Source organism: Camelus dromedarius, chromosome 7, assembly GCF_036321535.1.
Source record: "Camelus dromedarius isolate mCamDro1 chromosome 7, mCamDro1.pat, whole genome shotgun sequence".
NCBI lineage: Eukaryota > Metazoa > Chordata > Mammalia > Artiodactyla > Camelidae > Camelus > Camelus dromedarius.
Window position 1 is genome coordinate 65356601 of NC_087442.1, and position 19909 is coordinate 65376509.

At 34.6% G+C, this 19909-nt stretch overlaps 1 protein-coding gene across 1 annotated transcript in view; it reads right to left on the reverse strand.

Moving 5' to 3' along the window:
* ZNF804B (zinc finger protein 804B) overlaps positions 1-19909 on the reverse strand; it is a 451467-nt gene that overhangs the window by 361717 nt on the left and 69841 nt on the right. The gene's annotated exons all lie outside the window — the stretch shown is intronic.

The following is a 19909-nucleotide window of genomic DNA, read 5'->3' on the forward strand; positions in this document are numbered from 1 at the left end:
ACCCAGCTATCTCTTAGTCACCAATTCTTTGAAATTGGTACCTCTCTGCATTCCCCAAAATAAATCCACTTTACCATGAACTCTTGAAAAGCAATGCAGATTTTACTCACAATTTTGTAAAGACCTGACATTCCACAACCTTCCTCACATAACTAAATAAATCTTCTACGTGTGTCAGCTGCCAACTCTGTTGGCTCTGCTTTCAATTGTGTTCCTCCTTATTCACCTTCTCTTGTCTTAGGAAATCTAAAATCATCGTAGGACCACTATTTTAGCTTGTTCCACCAAATGTTTGTCTCTTTGATGAAAGAGTAATTTTATCATTTCAGCTGAAACTAAAGCAGGTTCTCTTTTCTCCAGATCATTGAGTCTTTCAGCAGAGACATCAATTCACAGAATATGGCTAAAAATACATATGGGCACACAAACATCCACGACCACACACATTTTAGTGCTGTCTTATATTCCTCCTGAGATTCAGTTAAAGAGGAGTGCAGGTTATGATCACTCCTATAGCACAGAAAGAGGTCGGAGGGGAAAAACCATTGTTCAATGACAGCCGTAAGTCCTAAGAAGCTACATCCCTTCTAGTCCAGCAAAAAAAGAGAACAGTTTTATCAGTGTAAATAAGAGGCATTATAGCACATACAGTACTGGGATAAAGAGCATAACTAACCTTGGTCACTGGCTGGTTTGAATCCAAGCTCCATCATCTGCTAGCTGTGTGAATGTACACAGTCACTTAAGTGTTTCAAGTCACTTCATCTGGACAACAAGGGTAGTAGTGGCCTCAGAGATAATTTTGTGTGTAAGTGGGAATCAGCGATTTATTATGAGTAAACTGCTTAGAATCATGATGGAACAGAGTACACACCAAATGTTAGCCATTGTTATCAGAAGTTTCCTCTGGATCCCAATAAAAACATAGCATAAGTTAGGTGTGTATCTTGAAGAGTTGGCCAATGGGCCCTTTTTCTCATAGGGTCTCCCAGGTTTAATTTGAGTCCTACTAGAAGTAAAGAGGTAACAAGAGTTGAACAACAGAATTGCTGCATTGGGTACTTACAGGTCAGGCAGGTTGCCTGAGCAATAAAAGGAGTCAGCTATTCAAGGACTTCATCAATCTAGGCAAAAATGTCCCCAAGTCATCTTGAAACAACTAGCTAATGAGTGGACTAACTGAAAAAATACATAAGAAACTATTGACTGGTAGCTTCTAGGAAGGGAAACTAAAAGTTCAGGGAAAAGAGGTGAGACAGAATATTTTTATTGTACATCTTTGGAAACTCTAAATTTTAGACCTTGAGAATTTGCTATTTACCTGGAAAATAAATTAGCCAAGAATTTTAAAGCATAGCTAAGTTAATTGCATACTTATTTTCTAATATAGCTTAATTGCCTAAATTCAAATTGCTTGGCTGCAATCAACTTGCATTCAGCTGATCTTTATAGCCAAGGTCAAAGACTTTTAACTCCCCTCAGAGCAGTGACTTCCAAACTATTTTGACCATGACTCACAGTAAGAAATACATTTTGCATTGCAATAAGGATATATGTGCTAATCGGAAAGTCAGAGATCAAAGAGTGCTTTACTGGGTGCTGGATTGGTGGAGTCTTGGGGGAGAGGTGACTTCAAAACTCATCATGTTGGTTGGTGATCCCTAGACTCTACATCATGATGCATGTTCATATGGTGCCAAGACTCAGTTTTGCCCTGTCTGCAAGGAGAACCAGATGCTGAACTGTCCTTTTGACTTTTTTGCATTCCTTTAGAGTTTTTGAAACTTCTCTTTTCACCTTGAGATTCATGTCTTCCATGATGTCTACCATGATAAATTTTCTGCTCTTCTACAATCACCACATGCTGATTTAGACTTGAAGAAGTGATCAGTGGAAAACAAGAGCTGTTCCTTTATTCAGAGCAGCATTTGAATATCTGAGGTCTTTTATAATGGATGGTGCTCATTCCAAGGAATTGTAGGATCATTTGGGGACACTACTTCCTGGCTGTACTACCTTTCTTCCATGTTTTTGTATAACCTAATTGCCAGCATACCTCTGAAAGAACTATATACTGACAAATTAAAAGGACAAAAACTAGTTTACTCCTTTCCCCAAAACTTGAGGGTGAGAAGGAAAATACCTCAAATATATTTTTTTCTTTTTTAATTGGCCTCTGCTTCCTTCCCTTCACATCTCATTGAGTCAAATATGCTCAAGAAATGAAAAAAAAAGTATCTTTTTTCAAGACTTTTAGTGCCTGCTTTTTCCAGTGCTAACCAGCTTAAAACAGATGTCACATAAATGTATGCAGAAATTATCTAGTGGCCTTTATACCATAATCTAGTACATTTGTCTGCATGCCTCTTTCAGGAACTAGGAAAGGGTTGTAAAATGCAATGTGACAAGGGAACCAGGCCAGTTCGAGATTCAGACAAAGTCAACCTACAGGAATTTGGTGCCTGCCTACAGTTCCCACAATGGAGTTTGACACTAATTAATATGAGCAAAGCACATTAATTATTATCCTTTTACTTTATTATTCATCCGGTTACTTTTAGTCTATGTGTGTCTTTACTTTTAAAGTGGGTTTTTTCTATAGGCAGCATAAAGTTGAGTCTTTCTTATGCAACCTGATAATGCCTAACTTACATTTTTTTAACTGTATATTTAATGCATTATTTATATGAGTGGGTTTCAAAATATCACCTTCCTATATTGTTTCTGTTTATCCCAACTCTTCTTTGTTCCCTTTTTCCTCTTTTTGTAACTTCTGGATTAAGAATTTTTTATAATTCTATTTTATCTCCTCAGCAACAGTGCTTTGCTGTGCTACTTTTACTAGTTGTTTGAGGTTTATAGTATACATTTTTAATTTAACACTGTCTACTATCAAGAGGCTTTACACTACTTCACATACCAAATAAGAACTGTACAACAGTATGCATCCATTTCTCCCTTTCAAAGCTTTGTACTGTCGTTTTTACACATTTCACTTCTGCATATGTTATAAACTTAATGATGCATTAAATATTAGTGTTGCTTTAAACGGTTATTTATAAAAGGATTTAAATAATGAGAAAAAGTATCTTTATATTTACTCACATAGTTACCATTTTAGTGAGCCTAATTCTTTTGTGTAGGTCCAGATTTCTAACTGGTAATATTTTTCCATTCTTGTGGTTTGGGTCTGCTAGTAGTGAATTCTTTTAGCTTTTATAAGTCGAAAAAAGTATTTAGTTCACCTTTGCTTTTAAAAGATATTTTTTTACCAGGTAAAGAATTCTAGGTTGTGGTTTTGTTATTTCACTATTTGAAAAATGTGGCTCTACTGTCTATTTGCTTTAATTAAAGACTATTGTCATTTAACTTGCACTGTTTCCAAAGAAATCTGCTAACATTATCATCTTTGTTTCTCTGTTTGATACTGTATTTTTTTTTATGTTGGCAACTTTTAAGATTTTCTTTTCATCATTAATTATAAGCAATTTGATTTTAATGTGCTTTGGTGTAGTTTTCTTTGTGCTTCTTGTGTTTGTTGAGGTTCTTGTACATGGGTTTATATTTTCATCAAATTTAGAAAATATTCAGGTATTATCTCTTAAGAGATTGTTATGCCCCTGCCCTATCCTTAGGCACTTCAATTATGCATATATTTGGACACTTGAAGTTGTCCCACATTAATGCTCTGCTTAGCTTTTTTAGTCTTTTTCTTTCTGTGTTTATCACTGGATATTTTCTATGCCTGTTTTCAAGTTAATTAATTTCTTCTGAAATGTTTAATCTGCTGTTAATTCCAGCCTCTCTATATATGTATGTGTGTATGTGTGTGTATTTCAATATCTGACACACACACATACACACACACACACACACACATATATATATTCCAGCCTCTGTACATAAAGGCTAGAATTATCAATATTTGAGGTATATATTTTTCTTCTCTAAATACATTTAGAGAAGTTCTTTCTTCTCTAAAAGTCCAACTTGTAACTTTTAGGACCCTATTTAGCATGTTCAACTTTTGCTCTAGCTTCTTGAAGATATGGAATATAGTTATAATAAATTCTTAATGACATTTTACTAATTCTATCATCTGTGCTATTTTTGGGTTAGCTTTGATGGAGTGATTTTTTCCTATATTTCCTGCTTTTTTGTATGCCTCGTAATTCTTGTTTGGATGCCATTCATTGTGGATCTTAATTTACTGGACATTGAATATTTTTTATTTCTGTAAATATTTTTGATCCTTGTTTGTGGCATGGTTAAGTTCTTTAAAAATGTTTGCCTTTTTTGGGTTTTGCTTTTAAGCTTCTTAGGAATTTTGTTGTGGTAAATTTTATACAAAAACAAGAAGATTCCGAGTACTCTTTCCTGTGATTTACAAGTTTTTCCATTCTGGTTGGTGGAAATAGGCACTATTCTCAGGTGTTCTTCCAAATCATTTTAGGTGGTTGTTTTCCAAGTCTTCGGTAGTTTTCACATATATATGAACTGATATGAACTTCACTGAATAATCACAAGGGACCCTATGCAGGTCTCAAGGGTTTTCTGTGTATCTCTGTCCTGTATACTTTAGCTACCTTGGCCTCCCTGACTTCACAGCTCCATCTCTTTAACTCAGAAAAACTGCCAAGCTCTACTTGGGTTTCTGTGCTATGCCTGGAAAAATTTTCCAGGCAGTAAACTAGGACACTTATATGGTGCATGCCTCTTTCTTTTTTACCCCCTACCTCAAAGGGATCTCTGTCTTCTTTGTCTGATGTAAAATGTTTTAAGAGTCATTGTTTTAAATATTTTGACCCTTAAAAAAAATTGTTTCAGATGAGTAAATCTAGTATATTGTTTAAAGTGGGAATAGTCTTTTTTATCATTTAATCTGTCTTGAGCTTGGGAAAAAAAATCTCTGCATTGATTTACACTCAAGTGTTTTGCTGCTGCATTTTTATTATATTTATAATGAAAGACAGGAGGATGTTAGATTCTTTTCACTAGGCAAGAATATGAGAAGAACCTAACTCTACAAGTTTAAAATAACCTCTCCTTAATAGCAATTATTACTTTTAAAATGCTTTATTTTAATTGAAATGGCTTTGAATAAAGACTAATGGAAAGCTTATATTTTTAAGAAATAACCTCTAACATAGGACATTTCCTTGTTCTCAAATTTGTTAATCAGTTATTCACATCTTATTACATGTTCAGTATTTATGGTAGAAATAGAAAATGTTAGATTGATCCTACTCTTCTTTTTTCATCTTTACTTCCTTAAAAAATAAAACAATATATCATATGTTTCCTTTTGGATAGATAGCATCCTTTCCTTCTGATAAGTTCTGATCTGATGAGACCATGCTGTTTAATCTGAATCATTGTAAATGAAGTGAGATATGGAGAAACACAAATGGAGAGAGTACAGAGGAAGAGCAGAATAAATCATTGAAGTGTAGGGGAATGTGCCTGATGAGGAAAGGCTGAAAGACTAAGTGTACATACCCAAGAAAATTGAAAGGAAACTTAACAGCACATTTCATGCCTAGGAAGGAATATTTTATGGGTGGCTGTGAGCAGATATTTTGTTTGTAAATTGAGGGCAGAACTTCAATTGCTGATCACCCTATCACATGCCTCATTTTCTTCATGTTATGATCTATCTAACACAGGGCTGGAGGAACAATATTACTCAAAGGACATTTTCATTCATCTCTCTCCTATTCAGGAACTTACAAGAACTCTTTCTAACTCGCTGCCTCAAACCTTAACTTTCGACAACTAGCATCCAAAGCCTTCCATCAAATCATGTTATATTTTTTCTATTTCAAAACTCCATACTTCCCAACAGGCTCCTTCATTTAAGCCAGACTTTTCTATGACATAATTCTCGACCTCTCTTGTCTCCAAGATTCCCCATTTTTTACCCAGCTACATGCCCTTCCCAGTCCTTTCTGCTAATTATGCTATAGTCTCTAAAATTAGATACAAACACTTTCTAAAGAAACTTTTCGTATGAAACATCATCTAAACTTAAATTTACTGTACCATCATTTCAGCGTTCACAGGTTCGTCTTATTTTATGTCTCTGTATAGGTTTCCTTACTACAACAGGTTGTGGAGGTTGTGCCATGCACAACTCCAGGGGAAACTCTGTGCAGTGTAACCCATGTGAATGCACTCTTTAGATCTGTTGTGTGCACACCTGAGCAGTTGTATGTTTGAGCCTGCATCTTTCCTTATTTTTCCCTTTACTTCTTCATCACTGATAATACTCATACCATTCATTTCCTCCTGATGTTAACATTCATAGCCCCCCCAGTACCTCCTACCTGTAACATGGACACTATCTGCCTTATTTCCTTTTATTTCTCCCTCTCTTATCACCTCATCTTTCATACTTTAGCCAAGACCCTCTCAAGCTTGGCAACACTAACATTTTGAGCGAGGTATTTGTTGTGGGGCATGTCCTGTCTATCCCGTAAGATGTTTAGTAGCACTGCTGTCCTTTCCCCACTAGATGCTACATCACACTTCAACCCATTAGAGGCAAAAATGTCTCCAGCCATTGCCAAATATTTGAGTGGGGGCAAAACATCACTCCCAATGAAGACCAACTGCTCCAGCCATACCAAATTAGTAAAAATTCCCCAAACATTGTATACTAATTCATGTGTCTGTGCCTCTATCAGCATGATTCTTCTCCTTTATGTTTTTCCTACAAGTGAAAATTTAAAGAACTTATATTCATACTTAGAAAAAAACTAACAAAGAAATAAAGCAACTACCAAAAAACTACCACAACTACCACCACAATACTTTAGGTGTCACTACCTTGATGAAGCAGAACTAGGTCCCCAGGCAATATTTATCTTCATCTTCTCACTGTTATGATATGTGTAGATCACAAGCATTTTCCTACTGCTGCACTCATCACACTTCCTCTTTATTTTCTTAAAATCCATCTTGCCTAATGGAATGTGAAAATAATGTGAATCCAAACCATCCCTGTAGCCCCATGCCAGGAATGTATGTACTAGAAGTTATTGAAGAAAACATTTAATATTATCTTTTTTGCTGATTCTCTTGATCAAGCAGCCTGTACACACATTATTCCAAGTTTATTAAAAGCCCTTACTATTTACTGTATAATTTTCATAACACTGGTGGTCTAAAAATTAAGCTTTAAAAATCAGTATCTAAAAAAAGGAACATGCCTTAGAAATTAAGCTTTAAATCTTAAACTTTTTTATTAAAAAAAAAGAAAAATTCTACTGAAGGAAAGAAATTTTTATTACTCAATGCAGCATTGGAAATAATTTTTCTTCAAACAAGTATTTTTTATTGAATACTAACATAACTGAAAAAAATATTAACTCACAAGTATGAGTCTGAATAATATTACAGTGAAGAAAATTTTGCTGAAGAGTTTTCTGTGCTTTTATTTTTTCACTTCACTGACATATTTTTAAAATATTTTGTTTTCTAAAATATAGGTCATTTTACTAAAGTTAATAAACTCTACTTTAGCCCCAAAGCACCTTCAAGTTTTCCAAATTTATTTTCAGATTTAAAATATTACTTTTGTTATCATCTTCACCAAAAATTGAAGGATTGTTTCCAGTTTCTTTGCTGTCATTTTCTGTTTTCTTCTAAATTTCTGCAGCAATATTTGTTAGTGGCATAACCTGAAATAACTGTGTGTGTGTGTGTGTGTGTGTGTGCGCGTGTGTGTGTGTGTGTGTGTGTGTGTGTGTAAACACACACCATTTGTTCTTTCTCATCATTCCACTGAACAGAATGTGAAAGTACAGAGGAAATGAAGCTCCATCTTTCCTTTTCCTCATTGTACCTTTGGAAAGGAGTGTTGTAAATAGCTGAGCTCCAATCCCAGGTCATCCTGCTCCCAGACTAGTATCTGACAGTGCCAAACTCCAAGGGATCCAAAGTAGGTGTGTGGATAAATGTCTGCTAACAGATTCTAACGAGCACATCCCTGAAGACATCAAGGAAATTCCAGATAACATTTGTCTTTTGGAGCCTCTGATTCCTTACTCTTGGTTCCTCTCCTTCCTGGGGGCTCTATAAACTGGAGACTTTCTGGTCTCTTCTTGGGATCCTTCTTTCATTATCATCCTTTTTTTGGCAGACAGTTATTTCTGCTCAGCTCAATAAGCATATCTAATACCTACTAGTGAATCTGGGGGTGGTTTTATGAATACAAAATGCATTCGACTCAGCCCCAGTTTATCACACTCCAAAGAATGCTCATTTCAGAATTTAAAACAATAAGGGATTTATTGGACATCAAGAGTTATGGACATTAAGTTAATGTCATAAATGGTTAAATTAAAATGTTCAGCTCAATGCACAATGTTATGCCAGTGTCAGCGGATCTCTGACCACTGAAGCATTTCTGCACTGAGAGCTGGTGCAGATCAGATCTCAGACCACTATAAATTGATTACTTCTCTCCTTTTCCCCCTCTTTTGTCCTCTTTACCTCTTTTCCAATGTTACAAAGGCTTATAATTTTTTCTCATTCATTCATTAAACACATATTTAACTGTTTACAAGATTCTAGGAACTAATTACCAGACTTGAAAAGGAAGTGGTACCTAACTCTGAGGGAGGCTTCTAGTTTTAGAAAGAAAACAGTTACGCCAAAAGATCAATTGCAAACTGGCAAATTCTATAATGAGAAACTAGAAGAGAGGCTTGGGGAAGACTTTAGAGATGGGATAACTTGTATATCACTTTTTTTTCCTCATTTTTTATTGAACTGTAGTCAATTTGCAGATGTATAGCAAATCAACTCAGTTATATATGAATAACTATATTTACATATATATATATAAAATTATATATATATATAAAATTACATATATATATATAAAATTACATATATATATATATAAAAAATTATTTTCCATTACAGTGCATTACAAGAAATTGAATAAAGTTCCCTGTGCTATACAGGAGGCCTTTGTTGTTTATCTATTTTATACATAGTATTGTGTATTTTTTAATCCTATACCCTAATCTAATCCCTTCTCTCCTTTCCCCTCTGATAATCACAGTTGGTTATACTGCTTTTGAAGGGTAATTCAGAATTGTCTTGGCAGAAAAAGAAAGAAGAATAATGCCAAGAGAAAAAAAAAAAAAAAAAGCCTAAGCAAAAGCCAGCAACTTGAAATAGACAGTCCCATTTGAAAAATGACAAAACTATTTTATGGCTCATGTCTGTCAGTTACACTAGCAAGCTTTACACAGCTGCCTACTGCCCCTTGTTTGGAGAGAGCTGCAGTGATCAGAATTGCCAGCTGCTTCTTTGGGGGCGATGACGTCTGAGTGGTTCTCAGGCCCCTATACCACGTACTAACATCCACATGGACAAAAGGTGGCACACTTTGTGTAATATATGCAGTTATGTGTGTGCTTTAATCTGTCTCATTTATACCATCAAACTTTTAATAAGAATTTTAAATGGAATTAGAAGCCCAACAAAAAGCAGATGATGATAGAGGTGATCTGATCTGCCTGAAGAAAGAATCACTTGCTAGATGATTTCCCAGTAAACTGCCACTTGTCTCACAAAAGCATCAGTATCTCCCGTTGTAAGTTTTCCAGAAGCAAACTCTGCTCTGCTTGCCTTGTGGAATTATAGAAAAGGAGCAAACTAGGTCCCTTCAAAAATAAACCTACAGAAAAGGATTTGATGGCTTTGCTTTACTGAGGGAATTTCTAGCTTGCAACCCACAAACATTATGAACAGTTTCATATTTTTCAAAGTCTATTCAAATCAGAATATGGCTAAAAACAATCAAGGATTAACTCCCCATGTCTCCTATTATAAATATCATAATTACATGTCAAGAAATAGAAAATGTGAAATAAAATGAATATGAGTGTGACTTGAAGCAATTACCATGAAACTCAAAATTTAAAACACAGCCTCCGACTGTGTATTACACAGCAAGATTCAGGTGGGGAAGAGAAAAGTACAATCTACCATGGAGGATTCAAGATGCTACCTGCTGAATCCACAGATCACTCTTAGCAAAATGAATCCTGGGAAAATTCAGACTTTGTGTACCTCCAGAGAGAATGTAACAGGTCTACAGCACCACTTACAAGGGATCTTCCCAAGATCCTATTATCTGACTATAACCAAACTGTAAAATCTGACTTCTTGTTTATCAGTAAGTAATAAAAGGAGTAGAGAGACAAGTTAGATGACATGATGAGGCAGAGGAAATAATTAGACAAGCAGGTGCAACCCATTCTTCAATAAGTCCGTATCAAAAAAAAAAAAAAAAAAAAAAAAGATGGGCAGAGAGTAGAGAAGGATGGCTACTGGGACTAAAGAGATCAAAGAAACATACCAGCTGAAAATAATGCCTTACCTTAATTGGATCTTTAATTTAAACAAACTAACTTTAAGAATATTTTTGGTTAATTGGTGAAATTTTAAAGTGTAATGAATATTAAAGTATTCTAAGGAACTTTGTTAATTTTGTTACATTTGATATTTTAACAGTAGAAAATGTCTCATTTAGAGTTGATACAATATAATTTAATAACAAATAAACAGTCCAATCCAAAAATGGGCAGAAGCAATTCTCAAATGAAGACATACAAATAGCCATTAGGCACATGAAAAAATGCTCAATATCACTAACTATCAGAAAAATGCCAATCAGAATGGCCATTATTATAAAATCAACAAATGATAAATGCTGGAGAGGGTGTGGAGAAAAGGGAACGCTCCCACATTGTTGGTACTGAAGTTTCCTTATTATTGTCCAAAAGAGTCTTCTGCTTCAGAACATTTCCCCATCTTTTGTTTAAATAGTTTGCCTACAGAAGAATCACAGCAAACTTTATGTCATATGCCAGATTAGTTATTTCTTAAAAAGTAAAATCCTACATTCTCCTTATAAGTTAAAGATTATAGAAGTTATGAGTATGGACACATTTCAAGTTTTTTTCTTCTGTATTGCAGAATCATTCAAATCATCTTTGTTAGTGAGCATGTAAAATAAAAATTATAAAATACTGAAGAGGATTCAGAACTAATTTGCAAAAACTGTATTACATTTGAAATAGTACTAGATGAATTTCCTCAATAAGCGTGAGTTAGAGATTGGATATTTGGTTCAATTATTTCTTACACATGTTCATTGGAAACAACAAGGCCCATGGAATCTTTGGATTATACTTTCTAAGTAAAATGGCATGCTGCTAAAAAGTCTGAGTCCAGAAACATTTGATTTTAAAGACAGACTACTTAATTTTATATAGATTATATGCAGTGAGATCAGGTGGCAACCTTCCTTAATTTTTTTTATTGACGTATAGTCAGTTACAGTGTGTCAATTTCTGGTGTACAGCGTAATGTTTCAGTCATTCATATAGTGCTACCATCTATGCAGCCATAATCAAAGGCTTCGTGTTTCAACTTCTACTCTTCGTTTTCTGACCTGTTCATAAGTGCCCATTGCAGGCTGAAGCCCACAGTGCAAGGTTTTATTAGTAATGGGTTTGAGATAGAACTGTGATAGAATTTAAGTTCCCCTAACAGAGTTGGCAGTGTTCCACTTCATGGGCGAACCAGTTTCTGTAATCTCATTTCCCAACAGCTGACAATAGCTGAAGCAGAAATGAGTACGAACTAATCAAATGGAACCAACTTACTTGGCTGGTTCAATTCATTTGTACAATTGATGAGGACACAACAAAATAATTAGTCTTGCTAGTCTCAGGTCATTAAGACAATCTTAGAGAAAATCAAACTGGGAAAACAGTTCCAAACTTGAGTTTGATTTGCCCCTGGTAAAAAGTATAAAAACTGAGATGGATTTGGAATAAGATGTGACTGTTCTACCAAATATTTGTATTGTATCACTTAATGAAAAAGGGCATTGCTTATATATTGTATAGTCTTGTCAGGATGCAGAGCATGGCTGAAACTAGGACATATCTCTATCAATGAAATATCTGGAGTAATCAAGTAATCATATACATCAGCCAGATATGTATACTTGGTAAGCAATAAATATCCTATTACTTGAGTGTTTATCTCTTCCTAAGAAATAGAACATGCCCAAAATAATAGGAAAACTGCACAAAATATAATTCAGTCAGAAAATTCAGAAGGCAGTTCAGGATTTAACAATGCTTATAACATTTATTAAGAATGCCTAGAAATAGTCAAACTATGACATGTGAGAGCATAGTCTCCAGTGCTGCCCCAACTTCTGATACCAACTGCAAGCTCACAGGGATTCCTAAAACCACCCTCAGATTCAATAATTTTCTAGAAGGACTCATAGAACTCCCCAAAAAGTTATATTTATGGCTACTGTTTATCATAAGGAAAAATTAAAATTAGTCAAAGGAAGAGACACATAGACAAGAGTCTCAAGGATTCCAAACATGATGTCCACTTCTGGAAGTGACAGGTAATAATGTGCACAGGGTATCACCAAACAAGGACACTCAACCAAGCTTCTGTGCCCGTAGTTTTCCGTGAGGCTTTAATAAGCAGGCATCATTGACTGATTGCTCACATGGCTCGAACCCAGACTCTAGGTCAACTGACCCAAAGCCTCCACGCTAGGTCATCCTGTTGGGCTTTATGGTGGAGCCAGCCCCAACCCTATAGCTATTGGGTGTGAATGACTCCACCCCAAGATCCAGTGTAGCCAGCCCCCTCCCTAAGCAAAGATGCACCTATCAGGTATTAAATAGATGAGCACTCAAAGCCTAGGGCAAAGGCCACACCTTTCTCTGGGCAAGGTCAAATTCTTTATTACACAAAGACTGTTAATGATCACTTCATACCTAAGTATGGAGTTAAAGAAAATATGCAATAGACAATGTATTATGAATTTCTAGTTTTACTTCTGTGAACTTTCTTAACTAGGACAGGATAATCATCCACTCTTAAATATTCTATTCCCTAGCAGTCAATGACTATTCAGTATATGTAGTTCGATGCATAATCCTCCACTATTGGGATTTATGAAAGCATTTTAATCTCAAGCCATTTTATTTCAGTCAGTCAAGTTGTTTTTTTATAAATCCATGTCTAACCTGAGCTGTTTTCTGACTCACTAAGAAAGATTTCAACATACTTTACATCATATTTTAGGAATTCTATTTACAGAGTGATCAATTCTAACACATGATTACTAATATTCCCATTTTTAAGGAGAATTATTCATAAAGATTAACTATGCATGGCACATACAGAGTGCTTAAAATTTCTTGGCTACCATTATCACTAACAAGTATCTATATAGTTTTGAGAGGACAAGTAGGTTTCTGAAAATTTAAAAAAAAATTTATTTTAAAGATTAACATTTTAAAAACTAAGATTATTTGGTTCCATTCTGAAAATAAATACAACACAAGGCATTTTCATTTTATAAATACTTGTATAAACAAAACTGAGTATTATTATCCTTCCATGAAAAGTTCCATTTAGAATATATTTATCCAGAAGGGGAATATTTATTAGCAGAGAACCCGACAATCGGAAAGAAAAAGTGGCCAATCAAGCAAATTACCTTAATGACAATGATCTTTAGGAAGGAAACACTTTAGATGAGCAGTTGATTGCAGGGTGGGGCCACAGAATAGCTTTGCCATGAATGGGGCTGAAATACACCCCTGTGGTACATGGAAGGCTGCAGGGATGCTGCTTCTGTGCCAGAACTTAGCACTAGCCTGTAGAAAACTATTTTTCTCTAAGTGTATCTCCTATGGGGATACCAATTCACATTATATGTCTACATAGGATTATCTAAGATGATTTGGTATTCATCATGAAGGGGCCAATACAGGCCCAGCACTTACAGAAATCTTGAGGACAAATGTCTTCTTAATTTAAGAACTCTCTTCTAATGGAAAATGAACACTTGTAGCCCAAGTAAAAATAATCCCAATATAAGCAGCAAGATGACATATGCTGAATGTTTATTATATGTCATGTGCTATGTATAGATTATTTAATTCAATCCTCCTCTAGCCTATAAGGTAGAGATTATTATGTCTATTTTTACTTTCAGATGAAGAAATCAAGTACACAAGGGTTGAAGAACCTGCCTTCAGGTTAAGCTGCTAAAGTGGCCAGTGGGAAAGTTCAATCCCCTTTGGGAGTACCTTATAGTACTCCAAAGACTGTGTTTCTTCCCATACTTTTATCTCAACTGTTACAGAATCACACCAAGATGGTTCAGCTGCTCTGGATCTAGTGTTGTGAATAGCCTTATTGATGGATCTAATTATTTCAATGTTTTTCCTTGAGGCTAAGAAGGGCCGAAATGCCAATAGCTTTCAGGGAATGAGATGGTCAGCCTGGTTTCAAATATGATCTGCCACTTACTAGTGTGTGACCTTGAGCATATTAATGAACTCTCAGACCAAGTTTTCCTCCTAAGTGAATTAGGATGACATAACCAACTTCTTAGCTTTTCTGTACAGATTAAATAAAAAAATGTAAATAAAGCACTTAGTACAGTACCTGATGTTAAGGTGTGAGACAGCTCAGCAGCTTCTCAGGGCACCATATACATGGGACCTCAGTCCTAAAACTGATCAGAAATTTGATGCTTAGGAATGCAAGTTTTTCTATAAAGCATCTTAAATAACAGGCAAACATAAACTGGGCCCAGTCTGCCAAAAAAAAAAAAAAAAAAAAAAGGAAGATAAGCCATGCCTAAATTAATCTACTCACTTTTTTTTTTTTTTAAGGCTAACACAAAAGTTGAGAGTTGCAAACCCAGCAACTAACACTACCCAACCATCAGGCATCGAAGATGAAAGATACAGTTAACTGAACATTTGATCTGAAATGGTGCAAGGTCTAGTTACGTTTAACTGAAATACTGAACTCAAGGAGTGCAAGGTATGGTTCTAGTTACAGGACTTCTAGCTCTACTTGAGTAAGTTAGATTAGTGATTGCCTAACACTCTTTGGTTATTATAACAAAAACAGTTGATATGTATTGAAGGCTTACCATGCTACCAGCAGCATTCTAAGATGTTTACGTGTGTTAATTCAAGGAAATCTCACAAATTTCTTACAAGCTAGCTTTTATTATTATCTCAGTTCCATAGATTAGGAAAAAGGCACATAGAATTTAAATGGCTTATCCAAGGACCCACAATGTCAGAAGCAAAGAAATTTAAGCCCCAGCTCTTACTACTTATATAAGTACTGAGCCTCTAAGTCAGGATTGGCTGAAAATCATGAAATAAAAGATATTATTAAGTATATTAACACCTATGTATTTATTAGTTAGGTAACAAATCCCTACTTCAAGGTCTTAAAAATAAGCATACACTTTTTGTTTATAGAGAACTATTTTTTAATGCCCTCCCAAATAAATATAAAAGTAGTATTAACAACACTTTGACAAAGAGGTCCTGTGTATCTCAGTCTGGCCTTGAACACAATATAAACAAGTAAAATTCAAAAGCTACATTTGCTTTTGTTTTCACTCCTAACTTTCACATAGAGTTCTTTCTCCCATCCTCAAACTTTCTTGTGAAAAATTTCATATATACAGAAAAGTATATTGAAATGATAGCACAATAAGCATTTAGACACTCTCCATCCAGATTCATCAACGGTACTTTGGCCTTACATGCTTTATTTCCCTTCACACACACACACACACACACACACACACACACACACACAGTGGGTTGGTGGTTTGGTTTGGTTTGATTTGCTCTACCATTCAAAACCTAGTAGACATCATGGTATTTCACTTCTTAGTACTTCCTCATGAATCTCTTAAGCATAAGGCATTCATTTGGCATTTTATCAGGAATATTCTTAATTTGATTTTCTGTTTCACTTAGTTTTATAAGTGAGTCTAAATCAAGAGATATGCAAGTCTTATAAATCTCAACTGATTCAGAAAGTTAGAAAATGAAGAGAATGATGCTTGCCTGGAAGTGCTAGAGAAAGTATCTGTGAGTCCTCAGTAAATTCTCCTGTCAGAGTCAAGTACTATCATCACCCTCAAATAACAAGGATGTCCAAATCACAGGGTTGCTTGATGCTGAATTCAAGTATAGCTACAGGCTCTTCTGTGATTTGCCATCATTTTTACAATTATGTCTGGTGTTCAGATGGTGCTCATCCTCAGCACTTCAGCTTTTGTAATGTGGTGAGGAGTACTCACTAGTCCCTCTACTTTGTTTAATAGTTAGCATATTGGTCTTAAAACTCCAATACAAGATTAACATTATTTAGACATTACACAATCAATGTTCCTCAATGTTTACTCCCTACTCACACAAAAATAAAAGTTGCGAATTTGAAAAATTAAATTATCTCCACATTTTAAAATTGATGATAAGCTTAACAAAACACTATAAATACGAGATTTAAAATGTTTCTAAGAAAAAGATCTTTTCAATGTTGAAACCACAGTAAGATTTAGACAAAACATAGCACAGAAATAGAGAACAATGTTTCAGAGGACAGACTATGGAGTCACATAGCCTGTCTAACTTTTTCAATTTAATAGCTGTATCATGCTAAGGAAATTGTGCCTCATATTCCACATCTATAAAAAGGAAGCTATAATAATATTCATCTTATTGTCTTATTGTGAGAATTACATGAGTATATTGGCAGAACTATGATAACACCAGACACATTTTCATTATTTGAAAATGTTAGTTATATCTAAAATACCACAGTGATTAGAGAAGCAGTTTTCAAACTTCCTGGTCTCAGAATCCCTTTATTGAGAATCTCAAGAGTGTTGTCTAAGTTAGTTATATTTGTCAGTATTTGCCATGTAAGAAATAAAAGTTGAAAAAACTAAAAACATTAATTCATTTTAAAATAATAAACACATCATATGTTAAAGTAAATAATATATTTTAGTAGGAAATAACTATATTTTCTCCCTAGAAATAATGAGAGGAGTGACACTAATTTACAGTACAGTTCTGCACATCTCTTTAATGTCTGGCCACAATAGAAGTCAGGTAGATTTTCATATTTGCTTATGAATTAATGTGTTGCAATATGTTCTTTTGGTTGAAGTATTTAAAGAAAACCCAGACTCACTCAGATATGTAGCTGGAAATACGAGAAGCATTTTAACAGATTTCAGAAAACTTTGGCTATTCCTCTTGATATGTACACCAAAATTTGACAATTGGTCATCTATTAAAACTTCACTGCAATGTGCAGTCTGAAACCAAGTCAGTGAATGCTGCTACACTCCACTACACTGAATGGTCTATTTTGCACTTTGACTACTCTTTTACTCTTGAATGATTTTCTACATTGATCTTGTTAAAATTACTGGTTCACTGAGTTATGGAGTTCTTTCAAATATTAAGATATTTGATTAAATAAAATAAATTTGTTAATATCACCACCATCTTTATTAGAAAAGTTTGTAAGATTTGGGGCACTCTCAAGCTCACAGTGGCTAGCACAAGTTTCCCCAAATCCTAATTTTCTTTTGAAAGCTTGAATTTTACCATTGTCAACAAATACTATCAGTTGATTTCCTTTGAAGTGACAAGATCTCTTCTTTGATTTTCAAGTAAACGTGTGCCAAATACTCACATATTTAAAAAAACAAGACAAAACCAGTTTGTCTGTCAGTTAATGTTTCAAGTGGAAATTACGTTCCATGAAAAGCAGGAGGTTGTTCTGCTCATAACTCAAATGGACAAGTGCTTTTTCTTAAGACAATCATCATAGTTCAGGATGCAGCAAAACATCTTTTGTGTGCTTCTCATTTCATCACACAAAATAATAGACATGTGCTCTCTTGCGTCTAGACAAGGTAGACTAACAGGGGAAGAATTTACCCTCTTCCTTGCAACAACCAAAGAAACAAACAAACAAACAAACAAAACTCAGACAAAATATATGAATCAAAAGTTTGGATGTCAGCCAAAAAAGCGCTGATCCCTGGAACTCAGCAACCAAATGAAGCTGGCCTGACAAGTGCCCTGATTCCTCCTTCTGGAGGGCTTACGGGTCATGACACAAAGAGAAGGAATGAGACAGCCTGACAGAGTCTCTGAGTTGGGGAGACTGAGAATCCAAGTGACAAAGTGTTCACAGGAAAGAAGAGTGAATGACATGAAGAAACAATCCTGGAAATCATTAGAGTCCCTCAAGAGTTTGTTAGGGTGCTGTCCGTAATATATTTACTTTTTAAAGGTTTTCTTTTTGTTTTTGCAATGTCATTCCATACAAAAGGGATAAAAACCTAACAGTCTCAACAAGAAGTTTACAAGTGAATATTTGGACAGAAAATCTGTACACATTTATCATATACAGCAATTTTATATGGCAAATTAACTGACTGTAAAAAAAAACAGTTCTTTCTAAACTCCTCTGCTGTCTTAACTCTTGGAATATTATGGGTAGAAGGCCTAGTGCTATTTATAAGTACCAAATTAAGACTATACAACTTACATAAAACCCATTAACTTATCAGCTCAATTTAATATCTTTGAAAACCCAGTGCTTTGTATGAGGAAAAAACCCACCTTGACATATTGACAAACAGCCATGTTTCCATAAAAATATTAAAAGGACCTAATTAGGAGAATACTTAGTCAGACACCACTATAGAAAACCAAATCTACATTGGTCCCATGAATGTACATTATGTTCAAGGCAATTTATTTATTTTTGTTTGTTTGTTTATATATTTATTCATTCATTTGTGTTTTTACTATATTATTTTAATGATCATTCCTACTCATATTTCTTGGTGTTTAGTATTCTAACTAGATACTTGAGGGTTAGTATTTTAACTAGATATTTATTTTGTAAAATTCCTAGATTAACAATAAATTTACCCACTTTAAAACAGAAAGAATTCCACCTCAGATTAAATGTCACTGCTGGTTCTGGCTTAAGGACCAAGTGATTCTTAACATAACTCAGATGGTATGATTTGTTGCATCATGGAACAAGTCCAAACCTTTCCCATCATTTCCAGAAAAGATTATTATTTACTTTTTAAATGGTCAGTACCTCCCAAGTCATCATCCTTGTATAGTTACCTACACATGCCTTTTATTGTGATTATAAACTTTTGCTGGCTTTATCTGTACTTAAAAGCCATTAGAATGCTCATCCAGCAATTTTATCTGCTAGAAAATGAGGGTTTGAATCTGACTCAGTAATTCTTCCCTTTAGAACACCTGGCTAAACAATCATTCTGAAACAGGATGTGAATTAGTTCATGTGTATGATCATCAGAGCTGATCAACCAATGGACAATATTTCTACCTAGTTATCATGTGCAGGAATTATTTAGTAAATAGGCATCTGCTACAGGGCGCTATGCTGTAGAGTTCTTGGCAGAATTCCTACTGTTACTGAGAATATTTGGATCACTCAAAATTAGTCCTCTTCTTTCTTACAGATTCTGATTACACACAGACACATATACCCACAGACACACACATAATCTGTATATACAGGAAAAAGTAAACTCAGTATATTTATATTCCCTTCTTTTAGGCATATGTTGCCATCTTGCTTATCAATAATAACTATACATATATATTTACTTTATGTATACTTATTCTTAAATGTTGAAAGAAACTGTATGAATATGTAGAATACATGTACTCATGCATTCTATTCTACTTATTAAAATCAAGAGAAAACCATCTACTCTCAAAGTTACCCTTTTTTGGCATTACAACTACTCCATTGCACATTTTATTCTCACATTTTCTTTGAGTTTCATTTTGAACTCGTGGCCTTCAGTAGACTTGAATTATTTTAATTATTCACAGTATCAAGCTCACATTTTCTTCTCTTAGCTGATGACAATGTCCTTCAGTTGAATTCTTTATTTTACAATAGTCCTGATACATTTTTTTAAACTTTCTGACTT